At 31.5% G+C, this 25,472-nt stretch overlaps 3 long non-coding RNA genes and 5 other non-coding genes across 9 annotated transcripts; 7 read left to right on the plus strand and 1 right to left on the minus strand.

Moving 5' to 3' along the window:
• The first annotated feature begins 2,861 nt into the window (after nt 1-2,861).
• On the plus strand, nt 2,862-2,933 carry TRNAH-GUG (transfer RNA histidin (anticodon GUG)). Its single transcript has one exon. It is a non-coding gene; the product is annotated as a tRNA-His (tRNA).
• Nucleotides 2,874-5,767, plus strand: LOC145063454 (uncharacterized). Of its 2 annotated transcripts, XR_013687955.1 has the most exons (3): nt 3,008-4,660; nt 5,255-5,482; nt 5,574-5,767. It is a non-coding gene; the product is annotated as an uncharacterized LOC145063454 (long non-coding RNA). The 2 variants fall into 2 exon arrangements; XR_013687954.1 differs by having other exon boundaries at nt 2,874-5,482.
• Nucleotides 3,236-3,325, plus strand: LOC145065250 (small nucleolar RNA U31b). The gene has a single exon (XR_013688394.1). It is a non-coding gene; the product is annotated as a small nucleolar RNA U31b (small nucleolar RNA).
• Nucleotides 3,443-3,532, plus strand: LOC145065248 (small nucleolar RNA U31b). Its single transcript, XR_013688392.1, has one exon. It is a non-coding gene; the product is annotated as a small nucleolar RNA U31b (small nucleolar RNA).
• Nucleotides 3,635-3,719, plus strand: LOC145065236 (small nucleolar RNA Z195/SNORD33/SNORD32 family). The gene has a single exon (XR_013688380.1). It is a non-coding gene; the product is annotated as a small nucleolar RNA Z195/SNORD33/SNORD32 family (small nucleolar RNA).
• Nucleotides 3,805-3,893, plus strand: LOC145065238 (small nucleolar RNA Z196/R39/R59 family). The gene has a single exon (XR_013688382.1). It is a non-coding gene; the product is annotated as a small nucleolar RNA Z196/R39/R59 family (small nucleolar RNA).
• Nucleotides 5,768-17,189: 11,422 nt separating the features above from the next.
• LOC145063456 (uncharacterized) lies at nt 17,190-18,110 on the plus strand. The gene is made up of 2 exons (XR_013687957.1): nt 17,190-17,241; nt 17,401-18,110. It is a non-coding gene; the product is annotated as an uncharacterized LOC145063456 (long non-coding RNA).
• A 186-nt stretch (nt 18,111-18,296) lies between these two features.
• On the minus strand, nt 18,297-22,544 carry LOC145063455 (uncharacterized). The gene is made up of 3 exons (XR_013687956.1): nt 21,766-22,544; nt 19,364-19,479; nt 18,297-19,033 (listed from the first exon to the last, which is right to left on the minus strand). It is a non-coding gene; the product is annotated as an uncharacterized LOC145063455 (long non-coding RNA).
• Between the last annotated feature and the right edge of the window lie 2,928 nt (nt 22,545-25,472).

The following is a 25,472-nucleotide window of genomic DNA, read 5'->3' on the forward strand; positions in this document are numbered from 1 at the left end:
GACTGCCACGTCATGTCCATCCATGGCCACGTCGTGGTCGCAATACGACAAAACCAATGTTTTAAAAACCGGTTTGAACCGTCCGGTCGAATCGGTTGGACCGGAAACCGGGGAAGGGAGCTGTTCAACGATCACCGGTTTTATGTCTATTTCTGAACCGGATCGAACCGGCCGGTTTTTACAAAAATTCGGTTGAACCGGTTAAACTGAATAAAAACACATGGAATTGAAACCATTTGCATAATAAACTTTGGTATTTTTTCACATTTATTAAAATTCTTCTGAATAAAAGCACATGATAAATGTTATGAAGTTTTTTGATGAAATCTAGGACTTTATTTTATTTTTAATGCATGTGGATTGATGTAAAACTTATGGTTATAAGTTATTTTAATGTATTTAGATTGATCTACAACTTATTTTCATGTGTATTTTAATGTTTGCACTTGTGGACATCAAATTCTTGATTTGTGTATGTATGTATGTGTAGAAAAATACAAAAAAAAAATGAAAATTATAGAAACCGGTTTACTCAGCGGTCGAACCGGTTGAACCGAAAACCGGTCACCATACCGGTTCAACTAAAAAATCGGTTTTTAAAACATTGGACAAAACAGGCATGCTCAGGCTAACCACCACATCGTGGTGAGGCTCCACCACACCATGATGATCAGTCAGCAAGACTTAATTCCTTAAGCTGATTTTCCAGCCTAATCCAGGAGTTACCAAGCTCCAACTAGGTCCAAACCATAACATAGATGGGTAAAGTTTCCAACTTTATCCTTTAAACCTTGCCAATAAATCAAAGGGCGATAGAGAGCATCTGTAAATATTTGTGTGGCTAACAGTGGCGGTGGAAGCAAGCAAGGGACCAAAACCAGCAATCTCAACAAACGTAGTGGCAAAACTCTGAACTCTAAAGACATTATTAAGAACTTATGTTGCCAAACTTTGAACTCCAAAAAATGCATTGTTCCTAAAAATCACCTAAATTAATATGTATATAATATACCCCTCAATAACAACATTATTAAGAACTTATGTGGAAAAAAAATCGACACCATTCAATATCCCATGAGTCGTGAAGGTTGTCATTGGCAAAAATAAATAAATAAAATAAAATAAACTTTTGGATATAGATCTTTGACCGAAAATGAAGTTTTTGATTGAAGTTTAAACAACATCGTTGCAAGAAGACATGGATTGAAAGTTAGGTTGCCAATTATATATGTTGAACATGTTTACGATTTCGTCAAAATCGATTAAACCTTCAAATCTAAGTAATTTGGTTGCTCAACTTTTTAGGACATTAACAAACTGAGTTGTACATTTGGATTCGCGGTTTGGGTTTTTTTTATTTTTAATTCGTTTTGGTTTGTGCTCCCACTTTTCCTCACATAATTCTTCCTCTAGTAGGTGTAGTTATCGACCTCACTATGCCTTCTTTTCATAAAATGATATGTTATATGGTTATGATGTTTTATTTTTTTAAAGAAAAAAGAAAAAAAAATAATACTTTAGTTTGTTTGATTTGCAAAAACCGGAAATCTTACGTTTGAAGATAGATCAGACAAAACCCGTAAATGAGAAGATCATTACAAAATTCAACTCTCTTAAGTCCAATGTTTACATTTGCTATTAGAGTTTCCAATCAACCACATAAAAGTCTTAACAAACTACAATCCATTTATCTACTTCAAATCTTTTTCCACACATAGCTTCTCTATATATAACATTAAACCAATATACATTCTCCTTAACAAGTATATCAAAGTTTATTTAGCTCAAAAGCGATTTTAAAACCAAATCGAAATACTCCTAATCATGACCTCCTCCGGTTACGTTTGCATTTTCGTCTTTGCAGTAATCTGCATCACAAACAATCAATTTTGTTACGCTTCACGCAACCTACTGCAAACAACACCAACGATGCCTTAACCACAAATGTCAACCATTCCACAACCCCAGATGCCCACCAACCCAGGTATACCACAATCCCAACCCCAGATACCCACCAGCCCAGGTATACCACAACTCCAACCCCAGATCCCTACCACCCCAGGTATGCCACAACCCAAGATGCCTACTAACCCGACTATCGCACAACCCCAAATACCAACACTCCCTACAATACCAATCATTCCTACACTACCTCCTAACATACCCAAAATCACATTGCCTCCAATTCCTTCAATTCCAAATATCCCCCCAATTCCGTTCTTTGCTCCATCACCTTCCAAGAAGTAGACCTACAACAAATGTTATTAGAAAATATGTGACGATGTATATATGGGATTGATAGCTATGTCACCTAATTCATAAATGTTGGTATATATGTTATATTGATCGTATGTAAATTCTATATTTTTATGCTTATCATAACTTTGTTGTATTGTATAATTAATTTACATTAAAATATATTTATCGTTTAATGTTTACGGAAATTCGCTCCTTTCATGCTTGCTCATACAAAAATGCTTGTGAATCAAAGTTGTAATATAACGTATAAAAGAGAATGTACGAACTTATGGTTAATGTTTATATGCATTAGATTCTTATAAGATGGGATGATGATATACTCTTTTTTATGCTTAGTTTATATCAAAGTGGTTTTAACAAATTTTTATAAAATAATACTGTGGTAACTTCAAAAACTCATCTAAACATATTTTTATTAATTAAAAAAAATTCTAAGACACTTTTATTTTTACATCTGAAGTAATACAGCCACAATACCTCTACTGCCAGAATAATACCTCTAATAAATGGCAGAGAATGCCTTTAAATTACCTCAAAAATGTATTTTAAATATAGCTATAATATTCTATAGTTAGGTAATCTTAAGAATTATGTCACATCATGTGGCTGTAGTTTAGTGGTAAGAATTCCACGTTGTGGCCGTGGAGACCTGGGCTCGAATCCCAGCAGCCACAAAGTTTTTTTTTTAATTTTCATTTTTTTTTTTATTTTTTGCCCAATTTCTAATTGGGCCGCTAGTTATCCTCAAATGTCAAAACCCTAAATCGAACATATCACAGGGCACAGATTAAACCTTACTCGATTCGCTATAAATTGCTGTCGTTTCCTCCATGAATCCTCATGGTTGCAGCTCTTCTTTGTACAAAGATCACATCATCTCGTTGGTTGCAATTTATAAAGATTCGTGAGCTCTCTTCTCTGTTTTTTTTTTTAATCTATTGCAATTATAATTTCCAAATTCAAATCGTTTTTGGCTGAATATGATGAGAGTTATTGTCGCCCCAGTCTTACGAGTTTCGTACAACTACGTCGCTCGATGCTGATAGACATATTCATAATCTGATTTTTCAAATTGTGCGTCTTTTCAATCTTCGATTTTCAGAATCGTAACATAAAATAATTTCAGAAACGTCTTTGAATATTTTTTTTTTATTTTCCATACTAAATCTGAGATTTTTTTTCTGAATATGATGAGAGTTATTGTCGCCCCAGTCTTACGAGCCTTGTATCATTGCATTGCTCAATGGTGATAGACATATTCATAATCTGATTCATGCTGCTCCAATTATACATAATAGATTTCAAAATGTTATTCAAAGTTCATAATTTTTTTAGTTGTAATGATATTATTTGGAGATGATGTGGTTAGCTAATTGATTGACGTGATGATTTATTTACCCATTTTGTCTGTAATATCAAATGATGATATATAATATACATGCATCACCATCTGATCTCTCTTTTGCAACCACTCATCAAATCCCCAATAATTTTTTTTTTGTCAAATCATTCATTTATTCATACTTGTTTCGAAAACGAAGCTGTTGTAATCAATGATGTAAATTATTATTTTTTACACTGATGTTTATCTGTGATTAACTTAAATTGATCACCATCTTTCGGCTGAGATTATGCAACAGTTTTTTTTTGTTATTTTTTTTTATTTCAATCTTTTTGTGAATTCAATGCCCATGGTATCTAATGCTTTTACCTAATTAATGTATAATGCATCTCGTTTGACGGGCAGATAGTGATGAAAACAGACTTTGCGACACAGTTTGCTGGTAGTTTTTAAAAGCTTACTGTTACTGTTTAATGCTGTTCACACTTTTTATAATTTTCCAGTAGATACACAATATATTTTTTTTGAATTTTATAGCAATGTAAAAAGAGAAACAAGTAAAATTAAATGTAATTGTCATTGATTTTGCAAAAGGCGAACACATCTTCATTCTTTCATTCATTTTTTTAACATGGTATCAACAAAATATTTATTTTGATTCCACCAACATAATCAAACTAAACTTGTGTAATGAGAAAAAGCAGGCGAATACAATTTGTAAAGGCAAGCTGAAAGGTTGATGAAAACATTTTAGATTATGAGAAGCAATACAATCTTTGCAATAAGTTAATTTATTACTCTTAATATATTATATAAGGATATGTGAACGAAAACAACTACAAGGAACACATATTTGAAAGAATCAACTTAATCTGATTTCATATGAGAGAAAACTAAAAGATTCAAAATTTGTTTGGCTATCTATCTTCTTTACATCTTTCTTCAGTCTGGATTATATGTTAGACTCGAGAATCAAGTGAACATGGGAACTTCGAGATCATATGAAAGAGCTCTGAGGTTTTAAAGTTGACCGAAATTGATATATGGTTGATGTCAAAGGTTGGCTTTTGAGAAAATTGGGATTTTTAGATATATTGAATATTGGATAAATTTAACTTGGAATAAGTTATTGATACTTGAATAATGAGATAGAGGGTTTGGTATTTCATCTCTAACCAACTTATTGAGTAAATAAAAAAAAAGTAAAAAAAAATGTTTGATAAAAAGAAAATGTCTTTTAAAACAACTTTTTCTTAATCTTTCAAAAAGAAAATTTCAAAAAGTTAGAATATGTAATTTTTTTGAACCTTTTTTGAGTCTTAAAAGTAAAACATTATCTTAAAATAATTTTAAGCCAAGAAAAACATATTTTTAAATAGGGATAATGACTTAAAAGGATAATTGATTTGTTTACATTTAGTCATTGAGTTTTTTTTGTTCATATTTACTCCCTTCAACTTGTTAGACTTTATATATTTAGTGATTACGACCGGCTATTCTAGTTTAGCCGGTAAAAATGGCTTAATAGGGTAATATATTTATCACTTTGTACATATTTAGTCTTTACTACATATTTAGTCCTTAATATTTTTTTATTGCAAAATACATTTTTGTTTTTTATTCATGCAGTATTTATGAAAATTATTTCTTTAGGTTTTTCTCATGACATCTTATGTGGGATAGTCATATGTTGTAAGCCAAGATACCTGGTGCGGACCGGCTATAAGTTGTAGGTACGAAGACTCGAGAAGAGTGGTTGGATTAAGGCGTCATGCCAACAAACCCTGAGTATTCCAGTCCGATGACTGATTGGACCTGTTGTATGTTGCATTCCAATTCGATGACCGATTGGGCCAATGTATACCAATCTAATGAGTGTGGGTATGTTATGCATGATAATACGTTTGTTGTATTGGGTATTTTGGGGGAAACTCCATAAACTCTGTGCTTACCTATTTGTTTATATTTTTAGGTTCTATCGTTGGTCGTGGAAAGGCGAATACATGACTATACACACTCATCAACATTATTGAGGATTACATATTTCTTATATTATTCTGATTTTCGATAAATGTATTTTAGAATAAACGTTTTTTTTTCTTAATAATGGATTTATAATTTGGGAGTTTTGCCTTATTTAAAAATGAAATTTTTTGGTTGTGAAAATGAGACATTACATATAAACATCAACAGCCTCACACACTTCATCAATAATTGTCTCACGTAAGATGTCATGAGAAATATCTAAAGAAAATATTTATAAGTATTGAATGTGTACAAAAACAAAAATGATTTATTTTGAAACAAAAAAATATTAAGGATTAAGTATGTACAAAAACATTAAGGACTAAATGTGTACAAAATAAAAAATATATTACCCTATTAAATCATTATTCACATACTAACCGGTCATAACGACTAAATGTGTACAGTTCAACAAGTTAAAGGGTAAATATGGACAAAAAAAAAACTCAGTGATCAAATGTGTACAAATCGAAAAACATATTACCCTTTTAAGTCATTATCCCTTTTAAAAACAACTTATTGATTTTTTTTCTATCACAAAAACTAATTCAAATAATTTTAAAAAATTTTGTTTTTCTGCAACCTTATCAATAAATCATTTTGTCTGAAAATGAAAATGAAATCTTAAATACCCTTTTATAAGCTAAATATGTTCATAGTTTGGTTAAAAATGTTTAAAACTTATCAAATTGTTGTAAATTAGTTGTTTTAAAGGTAGAAAATATGATTTTTTTTAAATGAACCAAAACTTAATCTATGAAAGTGCAAGAGAAAAAAAAAAAAAAAACTGCAATAAAGTCCCTACATATTGGCCTTATAATCGATTTAGTCCTTATGTATTTTTTTATTCAATTAAGTCCCAAATACTGGTAATCGTATTCAATTTAACCCTTTGACCCGGTCAACAGTTCATCAAACTTTCAAAAATTACATTTTTGGCCCAGATTTCAAAATTTATTACAAATTTGGTCCAAAATTTACACTTTTGGCCCAGATTTAATTTTTTTTACAAATCAAAATCGATTTCAAACATATCATGAAATCGATTTAAACACATCAAAATCGATTTAAACCCATGGAAACCACAAGAAATGCATCAAGCTCTAAATCAAAATCGATTTCAAACATATCAACGAAAAATATAAGATAAAAGATGAAGAAGGAACTATCATGAAAAGTATTCGACAGTGAGATGGGAGAGTAGAGAAAGTATGAAAACAGAAGTAGAGAACAAAAAATATATATATATATATATATATATATATATATATATATATATATATACATACTAGGTTACAACCCGTGGGAACCACGGGTAAAATATTTATATTATTAATTTAAACCCATGGAAACCACAAGAAATGCATCAAGCTCTAAATCAAAATCGATTTCAAACATATCAACGAAAAATATAAGATAAAAGATGAAGAAGGAACTATCATGAAAAGTATTCGACAGTGAGATGGGAGAGTAGAGAAAGTATGAAAACAGAAGTAGAGAACAAAATATATATATATATATATATATATATATATATATATATATATATATATATATATATATATATATATATACATACTAGGTTACAACCCGTGGGAACCACGGGTAAAATATTTATATTATTAATTTAAACCCATGGAAACCACAAGAAATGCATCAAGCTCTAAATCAAAATCGATTTCAAACATATCAACGAAAAATATAAGATAAAAGATGAAGAAGGAACTATCATGAAAAGTATTCGACAGTGAGATGGGAGAGTAGAGAAAGTATGAAAACAGAAGTAGAGAAAGGATTTAGAAATTACCTCTTGCGATTTCTAAACCAAATCCAATAACTACGCTATAGTAGAAAGAACTATAAATGACAAAGGGCTTTAGATGGAGGATGGAGAGGTTAAAAAAGAAAGGGCATTTTTGGTAATTCACTTTCAAAATTTATAGATTGAGGAGACGCCACATGGCATAAATGGATTCTTTTTTATTAGAGAGAAGATATATAATTCTATGAATAAATAATTTTACAAAAAAAACAAATTTAGTACCATGCATACTTACATTTTTCGCAGCATCACTAAAAGCTTCCCTGTGGGTTATATTTGAAATAGTAGCCTTGATCCTTTGAATCTCCTATCTAATACTTAAAAATAAAATAGTAATTTAAGTTACTAAAATAACTATATTCAAATATAAGGGGAATTTAGTCTGTGTACTTGATGAATTGGTTGTAAGCATTCTACAGATTTTTTTTATCCAACCCTCATTGACTATATAAAGAGATAAGCACCACCTATCCAATCTCATGTGAGTGTTTAGGCCCTTAAAAAAACTAATAATACATAAAAGTATCATCCAATAAGTATTAAATTCGGGACAAAAACAAAATTAAGGGTAAAATGGTAAAAATCTCTAAGTAACACCAATTATGATTATTCCAAAATTTCAAAGGAATGCCAATTAGCAATTACCTGCTGGAAGAAATATATCAAAGTACAATGCTAGTTTATTGCAGATGGATTTTTTGAAAGTAGAATGCTACTTTCTGCATGGTTTAGAAAATTATACTTTTTAAATTATAAATTAATCTGTAAATGATAATATTTGCAGAAAATAACTAACAAACTATAAATAAGCAAAAAACAGATTTTTTTTAATTTTTTTTAAAGTACAACGCTAATTTCCTGAGTTTTTTGAAAGTAGAAAGCTACTTTCTTGCAGATAGACTTTTTTAAAGTACAATGCTACTTTATGCATATTTTAGAAAGTCCTTTTTTTTAATTATCATTTTTTTAAAGAATATGGTGTATTGCTTTTTGTGATAACCGATACCAAATGAAAAAAAATTCATTATAAACAAAAAAAATGAGTCAAACTGTTTTATAGGTAAACATAGGATGCTATAATTACTTTTTTATTGTTGCGTTTCTTTATTTATTTATTTTTTGTTTCTTGATTTCTTTTGACTTACGATATCCATTACCATGTATAGCAAATAGTTTGAATAGAAGAAGAAAATTGAACTCCAAACTAAAGTAATAGAACTATCCAAGATAGGTACATACATGTAACTCGATTTTACCCTAGTGGGATCGAACTAAAATCATCAGAGTTTGTTTGATTAAACATGATCTTTACATGCTTCCTTAGAAAAATAACTCCACGAGAGTGTTTTGTACGATAAATTCAGGAAGGAATGGGATGATTCATTAAGACAACTGAAAAAGGACATGTTTCATTAGTCCATCGGAATTGAATGAACCAACCTATTCCTTTTTACTGATATGATTCTGAGAAGGGTGTTTAGTAATTACCTGACGGAAGACATATCCAAATGTCTCAAAAAAAGATGAATAAAACCGATGAAAGAACTTCAATGTCTGCTACTTTACCGATGGTAAAATAATGGAATGACTGTTAGTATATTAAAAGGAGGTAATTCAAATAAGATAACATAGGCTGATTTATTGCCTTATATATTGTTGAAATTCAAATAACTACATTAACTTTGTGCTGATTTAATGGTATATTACAATTGTTTCTAATTTAAATTCCTAATGTTCAGGAATTTAAAATCGTATTCAAAAGAAAAACGGGATTTGCTTTCATTTAAACTAGTTGTGAGACCCGTATGTTATACGGGTTGGATAGAACAAAAAAATTAAATATGAAGATTTAAACAAAAATTTATTTAAATTTGAAATTTAAAATTTAAAATTTGAATTTAAAAGGAAACATATTCAATAGTATATGAGTTGTAATATTGTAATTTAATGGTTATTTTCAATTAAGGTAATTATTAATTGAGATATAAATATGATGTGTTAATTAAGAAAAGACAAATAATGAGAAAATGACACATGGAAAATACATGTATTCAAAAATACCAAAAAATGACATGTGTCCAAGTTAATGAGAGAGTGACATGTGGTAAAATTATTTTCATTTATTTGTAGGGATTCCAAATTCAATTATAAATGTTGGATATTAAGTTGCGTACGAATTTAAAACAAAAGAAGGGCAAGATGGTAAAATCACTTTGTTGAATTATGGGATGTAAAAGTGCCACGTGGCAAAATATGGATTCTTTTATTAGAATAGGAGGATATCACGGTAGCTTGCAAACGAAAATGCTTATTTATTTTCTTTTTGATTTTGGCAAGAATTGTTTTCAAAGAACACTAACTTTCACTTTGTTTGGAAGTGGTTTCCTTATTTTTATTTTCTATAGAGTAAGAAGTGTCATAGTAATAACTTTGTTCTAACTTTAATATCAACATCTAAATCATAACAACATGATATATATATATATATATATATATATATATATATATATATATATATATATATATATATAAAGCCACTGCCGGCTCCCTTTCACCATCAATAATCCTTAAAACATGAACAAGTGGCTTTGAGGTTTTAATGGAATAAACCACACTAGACCAAAAGGTTTTCTCGTCCATGACAATCTTTTTGACAGCATTTCCATCATCCTTTTTTGCCCAAGCACAATTTGACCACTCTCTTGAAACAAATATACTTTGTAGTTGTTGCTTTAATCCATGCATACTTTCCAATGTCAAAAATGATGTCGTGAATCCTGTGGTAGCTGGTCGAAGAATATCTTTCTCATCAAACTTTCTTGTTAAGCTCAAAACACATTTATGGTTATGGATGAATTTGCTGACTTTTTTTTGCTTTTAGCAAAGCATATTTATTTTGTGGCAAATCTCCAATCTTCTTAAGCATCAAATCGATGCAATGAGCAGCACAAGGGGTCCAATACAAACCCTTTCTCTTCTCCATCAATAGTGCACTAGCAGCTTTATAGCCACTAGCATTATCAGTCACAACTTGAACCACAAGTTCTTCATCAATCTCTTCTATGACAGCATCAAGTAACTCGAATAATTTGTGTGTGTTTTTTATACAATTTGAGGCGTCAACAGTCTTCAAAAAAAAAACAGTCTCTTATTGATTGTTTACAAGAAAATTTATAAGACTTCTATTTCATATCTCTGACCAGCCATCCGACATCAAAGTAACAACAGTTTTTTTCCAAGTTGCTTTTATATCATCAACTATTGTTGTAGTTGTCTTGACTTCTTCATTTAATATCCAAGTCCTCAACTCGTATGAAGTAGGTGGTTTCAACTCCCTACCGTATTGGCCAATGGAACGCACCATCTACCCTAATAAATGAAAATGACTTTGCCACATGTCCTTCTCTCATAAAATTAGCCACATGTCATTTTGTCGTAATTTGAGATATATTTATTTTCCACTTGTCATTACTTTAATTTTTTATTTTCAATATATCATTAATTTAGTTTCCATAAATTAAACCTATCATAATGACTATTAATTTCAAATTTTAAATTTCAAATTCAATTTCAAATAAATTTACAGTTTAAACCTTTATGTTTAACATTTTGTTCTAATTTAACCCGTTTAGTACACACTAAACACATAATTTTAATTAATTTATTTTTTGCATGTTTTTTTTTCTCATAATTTTCACTTATTTCAATTTCAAATTCAAATAAAATTTCTATTTAATCGTTCGTACTTAACATTTTGTTTTAATCAACCCGTATAATATACGGGTCTCACAACTAGTACCTATAAAAGGACTTGTTGCCACGTTAAATGAGATCCCATTCTCGTAGAAGCATCTCTCGATATTCAAGCAAACTCAATTCCCATGTTCTTTAGCACTTGTTGGTGTCATCTTCTCACCCGATACGGTTCCTTGCTCATCATTTTTTGTAATCCCCAAAAATTGATCCATAGGTCCTCTAACACCCCTATCGTTTACACTTGGAGAAGAACTAATGTTCGGATTCACAAAGTATGCACCACATTCCACATTCTCTTCAAAATTGTGTTGCGCCATAAATTTTGTAGTTTCAAAGGTCTTCAAATATTGACGGATTTCTTTCTTCGCCCCATCAGGAACATTAGGACAAGGTGAAACATCTTTGTGAGTGCATGCAAGATGTTCTTTCACTCTTCACTCCCCCTTGATGACTTTACTACAAAACTTACATTTTAGGTATTTGTAACCTTTTTTTCCACCTTCAATTGGTATTTTTATACTATACGGCCATGCAGGATCCTTTCATGACCCTTTAGTAGCCATCCTAATAAACGAAATTTGATGAAACAGCCTTAAACAGTGAGCAAAACGACTAAACAGTGAACAAAAACACTACAAACAAACAAAAAAAAACTACATGAAAACAGCAAGAAATAAACCAAATATATGGATGTATGAAGTATGAACTGAAACAACAGAAAGAAAACCACATGAAATAGCAAAAAAGACAACAAACAAGCAACAAAAAAAGGTAGTGAAATCCAAAAGTTGTATGCTAATTCGTGGAACAACCTAGAAAAATTCTTGCATTTATGACATTAAACACATAATAAATGCATATATGCATTAAATAATAAATGGCAAATTGGCAATAAATAAACACATGGATCATAAACTCACAAAATAATAAGTTGACTGAATGAATAACAAATAAACACAACAAAAAGAGCTAATAATACTAGAGAAGAAGAGGCAAAAAGAAAAGATAAAGAAAAAAAGGATGTAACCTGATGAGGTCTTCAATGGTTGAACTTCAAAAAATATGGAGGATTTATGTGATACGGATATGTTGACTTTGAATAAAGAAGAAGAAAACGAAGGAAGATCAAAGTAACAAGCAACATATCATTCTATACTAGGTCAAAAAGTGTGAAATTTGATATTTTGGGAAGTTTCAGAACTCGCTTTCTTGCAGAAGTAAAAGTAAAAACAAAGCTGTTGAAAAACAGCTGTAAAAAACGTTAAAAAAAGGGTTAGAAGACAAAATCTGCTATTGACCGCCTCCACATAAAACGCACCGCCTTCCTCTGTTTTCATCCGCTTCTCTCCGCCTCAAACATCAGAGGCGTATGCCCTAGACCAGACCTTAGAATCAGCGCCTCATACTCGTTTTAGGCTCGAACCGTTTTCAGGCGCGCCTCGAGGCGTACGCCTTGACCACGCTTTTAAACAATGGGAACAACGTATGATTAATAAGTCGAAATTATTTAATATATTTTATTTGACTATAGCTAATTTTTTCAGTTTTGGTACAAATATAAGTTATAGTAAGAATCAAAAATGTAATTTTACTCTTTTTAAATAAAATAACTTAAATAATTTTGAATTATTATTCTTACATTGTACTTGAAAGACGAGTACTCTTAGAGTTCAGATCGGAATCAAAGATTTCAGAACTTGTGTTCTCTCCGTTCTCTCTACCGCTCTCATTTTGTTGCTCTCTTTATAACTTTCTCTCTGCGGCTCTGTTGCTCGCTCTCAGGAAGGGACACTCCAACACTCACATTTTGGGGTAACGAATCTCCTCTACACGCTCTATTTCAATCTTCCTTTTCGTTAATGTCGTTCGGGTTCTTTTTTTCAATTTTTTTTTATTTATGCTTTATGCCATTAGGGGTTTTTTTTATGGAAAATTATGACTTTTTTTTTGTCTCTGATAACAAAAATATTCACTTTCATTAGCATTGATGATATTCATTGTTTTCTTTTGTTCCCATGCTTTTTATGTTTACGTTTTCATGTGGATAATTGTTGTTTGGTATATGTCAAAACTAATATTTTTTTTTACATTTGTATCCGGATAACAAAACACTAACATTTCTCAACTTGTGGAGTTTCAAAAGTTTTGGTCAAACGAAAATTGTACATCTTGTAATGGGTTCTCTAGATGAAAGTGAGTAAGAACAAACTTTTTTTTTATCAACGATGGCTTACAAACGAAACTGCTTATTTATTTCCTTTTTGATTTTGGCAAGAATTGTTTTCAAAGAACACCAACTTTAACTTTGTTTGGAAGTGTCTTCCATATTTTTATTTTCTATAGAGTAAGACGAGTCACAGTAATAACTTTGTCTTTAACTTTAACATCAACATCTGAATCATAACGACATGATATATATATATATATATATATATATATATATATATATATATATATATATATATACTTACACACACATGTTGAGGTTAAAGACAATCAACCATTTGACGTAACAGTTACCAAAGACATTACTGTTACATTTCTTACTCTTAAGAAAATGAAAATAAGGAAGACACTTATAAAGAAAGTTAAAGTCGGTGTTCTTTGAAAAGAAAAATTAGCAAAACCAAAAAGGAAATAAATAAGCAGTTTCATTTGCAAGCCACCGTCGATAAAAAAAAAATTGTTCTTGCACACCTTCATCCCGAGAACCCAATACAAGATGTAGAATTTCCGTTTGACCAAAACTTTCGAATCTTCCATAAGTCGAGAAATGTCGGTGTTTGGTTAACCGGATACAAATGTGAAAAAAGTTATTTTTGATATTTTAAATTGAGATAGAATTATGTCTTAAATTTTGTGTTGGTTTGATAGTTTAGTTTTACTTGGTTTATTTCATCTTTTAACACCCTAAATGATGTGATATTTTTTATTGTGCGAGTTACATGTCCGAAATGTTTTGTCAGATTTTAGCTTATTCTTCTGATGCATATTCAACAAAAACCTGGTTTCTTTTGTGGATGATGTTTTTGCATGTTGATGTGTGTTACCAGAGACAAAAGAAAACACAAATTTCCATTGAGAAAAAAAACCCTAATAGCAAAAATGAAAAGGAAATTGAACAAAAAGAACCCTAAAGATTTAAATGAAAAGGAAGATTGAAATAAAGCATGTAGATAAGATTCATTACCCCAAAACATGAGTGTTGGAGTGTCCATTCTTGAGATCAACAGAGCGGCTGAGAGAAAGTGAGAGAAAAACACGGCAAAGAGAACCGAAAGAGCAAAAGTTTTGAAATCTTTGATTCTGAACTGAACCTTAAGATTACTCGTTTTACAGGCACAACGTAAGATTAATAAGTCGAAATTATTTAATATATTTTTTTTAAAAGAGTAAAATAACATTTTTGATCCTTGATTATTGATGATTTTTTTAAGTTTTGATACAAAAAGTTTTCTCTTACATTTTTGGTCTTTATTTGAGGTTTTTGTAGCATTTTTGGTTCATGTTTTTTTTTGGGACCAAAATATGCAAACGAAACAACATTTATGAAATGTTGGCTGGATTTGGCAACAAAATATATTAGAAAATGTAGAATGCAAAATTATTTTTATTTATCGGAAAATTAACGGCTCAAATCGTCAAATATTGGATAATTGACTAAAATGATAGATGTTATTGACATGTTTTTGACGGAAAATTAACGGCTAAAATCATCAAATATTGGATAATTTACTAAAATGATAGATGTTTTTGACATGTAAGCATTGGCATTGTCTTATAAACATGTTAAAATTTGAAACTTACAAAAACGACATCTTTAAGTTTAGGAAAATTACATTTTGGCAAAGTATGATGCCTACATGAGAAAAATGTCAAATAATGTTGTCAATTCACAATCTGGTTTAAAAAATTCTACAAATATTTATACATGTTTAAAACATAGTTGGTATATGTTTGGGAGTTGGGACTTTATAACATAGATTTAAATACATTTTTTGAAAGAATATGTGAGCTTGACAAAAAAAAATGGGACAAAAAGGAAAAAATGTCCAAAATAAGTATTTTGCACTTACGAAGCATATTTAACTAGACATGAATCTGAAATGATATTGTAATGACTAGAACATAGTATTCATATTATAATTGTGAAAAGGAAAATCTACAGAAAAGTCTCAAATTTTAGGAAAAGTTTCAAAAAAGCCCTATTTTTTTTAACAGAAAAATTCCATTATTTTGAAAAAATCACATAATCTGACATTTGTTGTTCAAATATAAAAAAAAATAACTTTTTCGTTAATTTTGGCAAGATTTTAAATAATTGGGATTTTTCTGTTAAAAAAAAACTTTATGACTTTATTGAAACTTTTCCCAAAAGTTTGAGACTTTTATGTAGATTTACCTTGTGAAAATAAAAAAATTCGTTCAAGTAGTAAAAACAATAAATATGGGGAAAATGCCAAAAATGGGTTCAAAGCCCAATGAGGTGTGTTTAGCTATCGAAACAAGTTTGGAATAACATTGGAGTGACTAGAATAAAATAGTCTTGTTACATGATTATGGAAATTAGATGTCGATTGCTATTTCAGTAAAAAATGAAGTAAGTTATTATGTACAAAAAATGAGACAAATGATGTGAGAAACCTGGAAACCATTATGATGTAAATAGTTTAGTTCTAAATTGATACTGAACTATATGAAAGGCATATCATATTTGAAAGTAGGATGCCCAAATATGAAAAGCTTGCATAATGCAATATATAAAGGGTTGGATAATGAATACTTTAGGTGATGAAAAACCTAAAGAATGTCGTAGAATGCTTATAAAACCCTTTAACTCGTACTCTTCCCGATGTAAAGAGTGCAACTTTTGGCAATATGTAAGTGATTGTAGGTTGGTTGATTAAGAAAAAAAATGATTTTCTATTTATTTATAATTCCCATACAATATTTTGTTCGCAATGACTTGTAATACAATGAACTATTTGCGACTCTTCCTTCTTGGGCCGGTAACTAAACTTTAAAGCTGTAAGTGCTTTTAAATTCTAATGTTTTTTCAAGGTTAGTTTCCATCATGATTTTTAAAGCTTATATCACATTTCCAATGTTTGTACATGCAGTTCTGTGTTAAATAGCTTTTTCTTTTTGATTTAATGAACTTAATGATCAAGCACTTAACTTGGACAACTATACATGGCTATTTTTTTTATACTTGATCCAGATTTAATGACTTGATGGGTTAAGCCAAAAAATATGGCTTCATATATTTGTTATAATATTTTCTTTAAACTTTCTTTATGACATAAACGAATAATATTTTCCATTGTTCCATTTGTATTTTTTTTATAACATTTGCTAATTAGCAGGAGTTCCTAGGAATTGACACAAAAGCTTATATTTTTGGTTATGGGGACTTAAGAGATGCAACATATGATTTTAGTCCTGCAAATAATTAAGCTTGGGGAGGGTGGTTTTAAGAATTATTTTGTAGTGAAACTTGTCTCCTTGGAGAGACCATTAATCCATTCCTCTCGAATGAATGGAAATGGAAATCTATCTTAAATACTATTATCTTAGTTTGATTATCAGTTCAAGAATGTATGGATCAGGGTCTATCATGCTAATCAATAAGAAAATGTATTGAATGTTACCTCTACCCAATCTAACACCACCGTCAACAGCTTCACCAACTGGCTTCCAACACGCGTTCCCTGTGAGAAAGCAAAGCAGCAGATTTGATAATTGATATTAAAAAAAACAAGGAAACAAAGATAAACAACCAAACATAACTATTAAATGTAAAATATGTTAATTTGCCAAAATGGACTACCGAACCGGTTTAGCCTTAGTTGGTTGACTGAACCGGTTTGAAATAAAAACCGGTTGGCCCAACAAACATAGATGACTTAGCCCAAAACAAATCAGGCTTACAATTTCAGCCCAATACACTTCTACACCTTGTATGTTGCGTGCGTTTGTACCCAGCAAAGAGTCAAGCTACCCGTTGCGTTTGTCCTTCACTCCAAATCGATAACAGGTTCTTCTCCCTCTTCTGATTTCGATCACCAATTCGCACAAGCCACACTCTTTTTCCTTCTCAAAATCGATCACACTACCTCCAAATTCTTCTAAATGATCTCTCTCTTTCTCTCCAATTCGAAGTCAGAAAGTGTTGGTTGGTTTTTCTTTTTGGCAGGGAGGCTCGATGGTGGCTGTGATTGCTCTGTTGCTGCCTTGAAGAGTGTTAAGGAGGGTTTTTGGTGGTGATTTATGGTTGATTTGGAGGGTGGTGTAGGCTGTAGTAGAGGGTGGCTGACTGAGTGGAAGAAGGGTGAAGATGATTGTGTTTTTGGGTGATGAAGATGGTGGGTATGATGCTGGGTTAATCCGCCGGTGGAGGTGTTGGTGTAGATGGTGGTCACGGTGGTGGAGTGGAGAAAGAAGGTGATGGTGAAGATGGCAAAGGGATGAGAGGGATGATGGAGAAAGGTTGAGGCCCCCAAAAGGATTATGAAGCTGCATCTCCAACCCAGAAAATCCTTAAAGAGAGGAGAAGTCAAAAAACTTTTTGCTCTTGAAAGCTGTTGTATCATCGAAATAGAGTGTCCTTTGATTTCGTGAATCTTCACACACCAAAAAGGGATAAATGAAGTGTTATCTTTTTTATTGCTGATTTACACCAGGACAGGACTTCCGAACAATGACCTTCATATCTTTCTTTTGTCCATAACACCTTGTTGCCGACTTTTTTTTTTTTTTTTTTTTTTTTTTTTTTTTTTTTTTTAAATTCATTCAAAGAAAGGGAGGGAACATATTAACGGAATGAAAGGAATGAAAGGGAGGGGAAGGAAAATTTTATTTAATTTCCCGAGTTCGAAAGAAATAAAAGTAAAATTTTTAGTTTATGTGTTCCCGAGTTAGGAGGGAAAAGAGAAGAAAATTAAAAGATTACAATTATACCCCTGTTTACACATTATGTTAAGAACATGTAAACAATATAAATAAACTACAATTGAAATCAAAATCAATCAAAAACATTTAATCAAACAATCAACTAATGAAATAAACTCAAGTCAACAATGAAAACCCAGAAAATCAAAATTCTCCCTCTTACAAATGAAGTCCAATGCAACCTACTGTAAAAAAACAAAAAACAAATCTCATAAAACCTAAAGATATGATTCAATTTTTAGCTTCACTCATCATCTTTTTTAAAAAGATCTTCCTCATCCTCATTGAAGAACTAAAGATTGTCCTAGCATCGGCTTGATTACGCGATAAATATATGAAAGCATCTGCAAATTCATCGTCATCCAAACCCATCAACTTTAACTCTTTCTCGATTTCCTCACCTGTATAGTCACGAGATTTGTTCCCTTCCCTCGTAACATCAACGATTTCTTTAAATGTTTGCACAATATTGTGTTCAAAAGATTCTGTTGAGGTTGAGGTTCAGGTTCAGGTTCAGGTTCAGTTTCAGCTACTACTTCATCTTCATCTTGAAGTTTGCTTTCTAGTTTTCTTTTTTTACTCTTCAGCTTCTTTGCTTTTGAACTCCCATCAGGTGAAACATCTGTTGTTGACACTATTTGAATGTCCTCATCATCATCTTTGTGTACGTTCTCCAAACTTACCTCCTTATTTGCCATTAGTTTTTCCACATCAACAATTTTTTCTATTTTAATTTCTTTGGATTTGCTTAACCGGGCGTTTTTTTCTTTTGTTGTTTCCGCTTTTGATCCCGATGCTCTATCATCTGAAAATAACATCTCCAACTGACTGTAATTTAAAATATATTTGGTCCTGAATGTGGCTGCTTCAGGGTTCGCCTGTTTATAAACAAACCAAAAAATTAATTAGTAAAGTTAATGGTAAAAAAGTTATATAAAACAATAAATCAAACGTAAAACCAACACATTCTTTAATTAATTGCTCCCATACTTCCTCCTTTGCTTCAATGTGTTTTGTTTGAGAATTCCATGAGAACCCACTCAACGAAGTACCCCGATACATATCATACCATTTACTAAAATTACATTTTAAAGTTTTCATTCTGTTTTTAAGTTGATCTTTTGTAATAGGCTTGTTAAACTCTTTACTCAACCCTGCAATCATGTTCACATATGCTTGCGAAGTGAATGTACCATTCACCCGATTACCTATATCATCTTCCTTTACAAGAGCTTCAACTAGAACATTATCCATATGATCTGTCAATGTCAAATTTTCTTTTTTCACAACACTTCCATCCGCTGCCCTTTTGTTCATGATTGCTCTGTACATACAAAGATAACATAACCAGAAATACATTATTAAAAATTGTACAAATATTTATAAAAAATAAAGGGCTCATAATTTAAATAACACCATCAAAAAAAGAAATTGCAAATGTCACTACAAAATTAAACTAAATTAACAGAATGAAATAAAACTGATAAATCGTTGATCTACTATAAAACTAATTAGACATATCTATTTCATTGTTTGGTTTCAACAAGTAATCATTCCACATTTGAGTTGTAATAGCATTCCTCAATTCCTCAGCCCCATCACTACGCACACGTCCGTTATTAACATCATGTCTCACTTATTGTGGTTTTTCATCCAACACCTCTTGTAAGACTTCATGTTCAAGTTTTTTATCACGATCCTCGTCTAGTAAAAAATTGTGTAAGATACAACATGCCACAAAAATGTCTGATTGTGTGTCACAAGAGTAAAAAGGTTCTTGTGAACTTCTAACGATTGGGAAACTTCTTTTTAAAACACCAAACGACCGTTCTATTGTATTACGTAAAGAAGCATGTCTAAGATTGAACAACTCTTTTGCATTCACTGGGGGGTGAGCAGAATACTCTTTCAAATGATACCTGACACCTCTATATGGTGTCATTAGTTCAATGGTATGAGGCAAACCAGCGTCTACCAAACAATATCGGCCTATAAATAACATGTAATTAGTTTTCTAATAAAAGACTACACACAAAATTAAATTAGTTATCAAAAATTACCCCTAGGAATTAGTAGTTTATCGTCTCTTTTAAGTGCATCTTTCACTATCCTTGAGTCTGAGGCAGTGCCCTCCTAGCCAGTTAAAACGTACGTAAACTTCAAATCAAATGAACATGCGGCTAAGACATTTATGGTCGGGTAACCCTTGCGACCACGATATCTAGGGGCATCTCTATTGGGTACTTTTACACGAACATGTGTCCCGTCAATTGCCCCTACACAATTCTTGAAGTAGGGATAAAATCTCTTTTTCTCTTGAATTTCTTTTGGGACCACATCACCTTTAGGTTGTTGAACGTAGTAACTTTCTAGTGCTACAACCGCGCGAAGAACTCTATGGAAGCACCTACTTGTTGTAGATTTAGCACGCCCATAAATGAAGGAGACCATTGTATTTCTCATATCGTTACCTACGATGTGTAGAAACCTTGCAACATGTTCTTCAACAGAAATGTGTTGCGTAGGTCGCAGTCCACCATCACGTCGTAAGATAGTACACAACTTTCTAAAAGCTTGTTCACTCACACGAATAAGCTCACGACATTTCCCACCTTTAATAAGTTTGTGTAATAGTCGTTCTCGTTCACGTTGACGCTTTAATAGTTCTTCCTTACTAAGTAAATTATGGTTATTTTTTTTCGAAAGTCTACGATGTATTACAATGGTCATGAACATCAGAGTAACCACTAGCCTTCGTCTTTTTTCCCCATCATCATCTTGGTTGGTCATGGCACTTTCCTAATACTAAAAATTCATTTGATCAAGAAAAAAGAAAAAAAAATCTCATTAGCTATGTGAATTTGATCTCGAAGTCAGCTCATTGCTATCTCTTGGACCACTTTGAAGTTTAAAACTATGCATAAAGGATATTGATCTTACTCTACTTTTACTGCTGCAGAATAGATGGAATAACCCGGAATGATCTTGCCAAAGAACTTGGCATTAAAAATAACAACATATACAATATATTAAGGAATCTTGAGACTCGTGGGTTAATTGTGAGGCAATCAACAATAGTAAGGAAGAAATAAGCTAGCAATGAAGGGGAACACAAAGCAGGTTCAATAGTAAACACCAATATGCTCCACTTATATCGTTATGCAAAGCATTTGAAAAGCTTACAAAGACTTGAAATTACGAAAGAGGAACCACATAAAACACTATGCATGTGATATAAAAGCTATATGTGATAGACGTGAAAAAGTTGATGGCAATGTTACTTATAAGCTGTACAGCAAAACATCTATAACCTCTCATGTTCAAGTAATTTTTTGTATATACTCATAAGCAGTACAGCTCATCATAACATAAATTGTACATTTGTTACAAAAGGATTATACAAATCATAGTGTTATTCGGGGTGTGTAGGTGTTATGTGATTCATGAATCAATAAAAAACAAAAACAAAAAACAAAAAAGAAGACAGGAAGCATCAAACACAGTGAAGTCACATGCAGTATTTTATAATCTTTTCATATTTAATAGTTTCATGCATATTAGATGGAAGAACTGTGAGCAAGAAGATTGTACAGGGATATGGAAGACATACCTGATAGGGGGACGAATCGAATAGCAGGTCGACTGACTTGAACAGGGACGCACGAATGATAATTCTTGTTGGGAGGTATTGATTATGCGGCTACATCATGTTATAAATAGGGTTGAGGGTATTATTGTCCATAATATATTCCTTCCAGTTTTCTTCCCGAATCCGCCCAAATTGGGAGGAAAATTTGGAAGAAAAATGGGCCTTCAAAATCCTTCACCTCCCCTCCCTTTCCTTTCCTAATTTAAACTTGGGAACAAGGTTTTCTGTCCATATCCCTCACCTCACCTCCAAATCTGCCCGTTTCCGTCCTTAAGTTCAACTGGGGAACAAGCTGTTAAGAGTATCTAAATCATATAAACTGGGCTTTCTTAAAATTGTGATTTTGTTGGTATTTCATGTGTTTTGAAATGGTTGCAAAATAATTTTATTTTAATATGAACCACACCGTGTTTTAAAGTGGTTGCAAATATCAACCACGCCAACTTCTTGTTTTTTTAAAAAGTCATTGCTATAAAAGCCTCGATTTTACACAAAATGTTTGTTTAGACAAAATTTCAAAAATGGTCCTTATGGTTTTCGAAAATATCAAGTTTAGTCTCTAAGTTCAAAAAGCCTCACAGATGATCCCTGTGGTTTCAAAACTTTCAACATTTGGTCCTTCCGACTCACTCCGTTAACATTTCACCGTTAAGTAAGGGTCATTTTTGTCATTTACCGTTTATGGAAAAAAAAACAAAAAAATAAATAAAACTTAATATGCAAGGGGTACTCTCTCTCTCTCTCTCTCTCTCTCTCTCTCTCTCTCTCTCTCTCTCTCTCTCTCTCTCTCTCTCTCTCTCTCTCTCTCTCTCTCTCTCTCTCTCTCTCTCTCTCTCTCTCTCTCTCTCTCTCTCTCTCTCTCTCTCTCTCTCTCTCTCTCTCTCTCTCTCTCTCTCTCTCTCTCTCTCTCTCTCTCTCTCTCTCTCTCTCTCTCTCTCTCTCTCTCTCTCTCTCTCTCTCTCTCTCTCTCTCTCTCTCTCTCTCTCTCTCTCTCTCTCTCTCTCTCTCTCTCTCTCTCTCTCTCTCTCTCTCTCTCTCTCAACCAAAAAACCATCTTCTCACCTTCTACTTTCCTCGAATCTCCCTTTTCCCACAAGCCTATTGATGAAACTTCTTCACAAAAACCAGAAAATCTTATCTTCATGACCAAAAATCTCTGAAAGTTACCCAGAAAAGCCTCGATCTTTGAACTGGGAGTTCAGGTAGCAAAACTGGAAGCAACACGAGCGGGGATGACCCCATTTTTGCCTTCCCATCATCGACTTTATTAGTCAAAAGGAGTCGGAGAGATTAGGTGGAGTTCAAGATGGTGCTTTCACGAAGATTTCCACCTCCATTGACGACAACGAGTGAGTCTAAATCGTTCCAAGATAGACCTCATCGGGATAGAGGGAGGCTGATTATCGAAGTAATGGATATTTCGTTAGGGAATCGTTGTTTTCGAGCTGAACTAAGCCATGGGCGGCTTCTATCGATGTGTTGCAAGAGTGAAGAAGACGATTATAGAAAACCACGGCCTGTCACAGTCGTTTTTTGTCTTGGATTTAGGCTTGATTTCAAGAATTTAAAAACAAAATCAAGGTTTTGTTTTAAGTTATTGTAGTTTTTTTTGACTTAGCAACTCAAATCGTTGTTGGAGAACACGATTAACAGTACTCGGTTTTGATATCTTCTTTATTTTTTTAACAATACTCGATTAACAGTACTCAAATCGGAGGGGAAGATGAAGTTCATTTGATATCTTCTTTATTTTTTGTTCACCTGTGTGTTTTTGCTGTCGATTAAACGATGACCCATTTGACCCTCTTATTCCGTTTCGTATCTCACCCCAACTTTTGGTTTAGTCTTGGCTTGCAGCTTTGCTCTTGGATTGGAGGAATGTGATGATGGAATGAATACATAGAATGGTTTATATATTCATTTATTCACAGTTCGAGTTTTCCATTGAAAATGAAGCCAGAATAATCAAATGGGTGTATGTGGTTGGGGTTTCTTTTTTTCTTTCTGCATATCATTGAGAGGGAGAAGACAATGAAAAAAATAGAGAGAGAGTCTTTAATATTAAATAATTTTATTTATTTATTTATATTAAATTAAGACAAAACTTCATAAATGGTCTCTGTGGCAGTGAAATAACAGAAATGTCTTTCACTCAACGGCCAAAAGCTAACGGAGTTAGCTAAAAGGACCATTTGTTAAAAGTTTTGAAACCATAGAGACCATCTGTGAGGTTTTTTGAACTTAAGGACTAAACTAAACTTGATATTTTCAAAAACCATATGGACCATTTTTGAAGTTTTGTCATTTTTTTATGTCCCAAGTCGACTTTTTGGTTCGTTAATACCCAAACATACGGGAAAATAAATTTGATTTTACCCCCTAGCCAGATTTTACCGGGATAGCTAGTCACCACTTACCTGATTGACGAAGTTGGAGTCGGACCTACTGACACATGGAAGGAGAAACGTGCTGAACTTCAAGAGAAAAAGGCAACAACGAAAATTCGAGGCTGACGGGTTTCAAACACGAGTCTCGTGCACACATAAGCAAGAGCTTAACCACTTTAACAAGATGATTTGTTTGGAATTTATACCGAACAATCATACTTATTATCTAACATGCAGGTTTATTATTATTATTATTATTATTTTATATATATATATATATATATATATATATATATATATATATATATATATATATATATGGGATCGGGTATATACATTATAACCTCACCTAAGCTTAGGTATTAAACTTCTAAAATATGTCGTTTAACTTAGTAATTATACTCGATTTGTTTTTCACTTGATAAATATATCATCCCCAATAACATTTATTTTCTCCGTTATCGTTTTATCATCCTAATTTTCTTTCCTTCATTATCGTTTATTAGTCACCCTAATGAACAATATTGTTTTCCATCATCAAGAATAACTATTATGTACATCATGAATCTACATCTTCAATTGTTAATCATGAATCCCCTAATCATAATTTTTATATAATAAAACAACGTATTTTCATGAAGTTTAGTATCTAAGCTTAAGTGGGTTGTAATGTATATTCACTTTATATATATATATATATATATATATATATATATATATATATATATATATATATATATATATATATATATATACTCATTTTAAAAGTGTGTATACGTATATATATTTATATGTTTATTTTTATGTATTTTAACATTTTCAAAAACATATTTATATATATGCATAACGATTTTATATGTATATATACATATTTGTTTGAATTATATATATATATATATATATATATATATATATATATATATATATATATATATATATTAACATTTTCAAAAACATATTTATATGTATGTATAAAAACACTTTTTAATGTATAAATAAGTTTGTATATATGTATAAATATTTATACCTTTATGTAGTTATATTTTAAAAACATATTTATACGTTTTAACAATATATTTATATATAAAAATAACATTTTTTATATATGAAGATATTTTTTTTACGTATTTATATATAGAAATGATGTATAAATATGTATTTAGTAGGTATATATGTATAAATATGTATTTAGTACATGTTTATGTGTAATAATAATTTCATACGTCAGCTTCCAAGTCCTCAAATTTCGTCCCAATTAGCTAAGGTGACCGGGTTTAGAAG

Source organism: Lactuca serriola, chromosome 7 (assembly GCF_051521515.1).
Source record: "Lactuca serriola cultivar US96UC23 chromosome 7, Lser_US96UC23_V15, whole genome shotgun sequence".
Classification (NCBI taxonomy): Eukaryota; Viridiplantae; Streptophyta; class Magnoliopsida; order Asterales; family Asteraceae; genus Lactuca; species Lactuca serriola.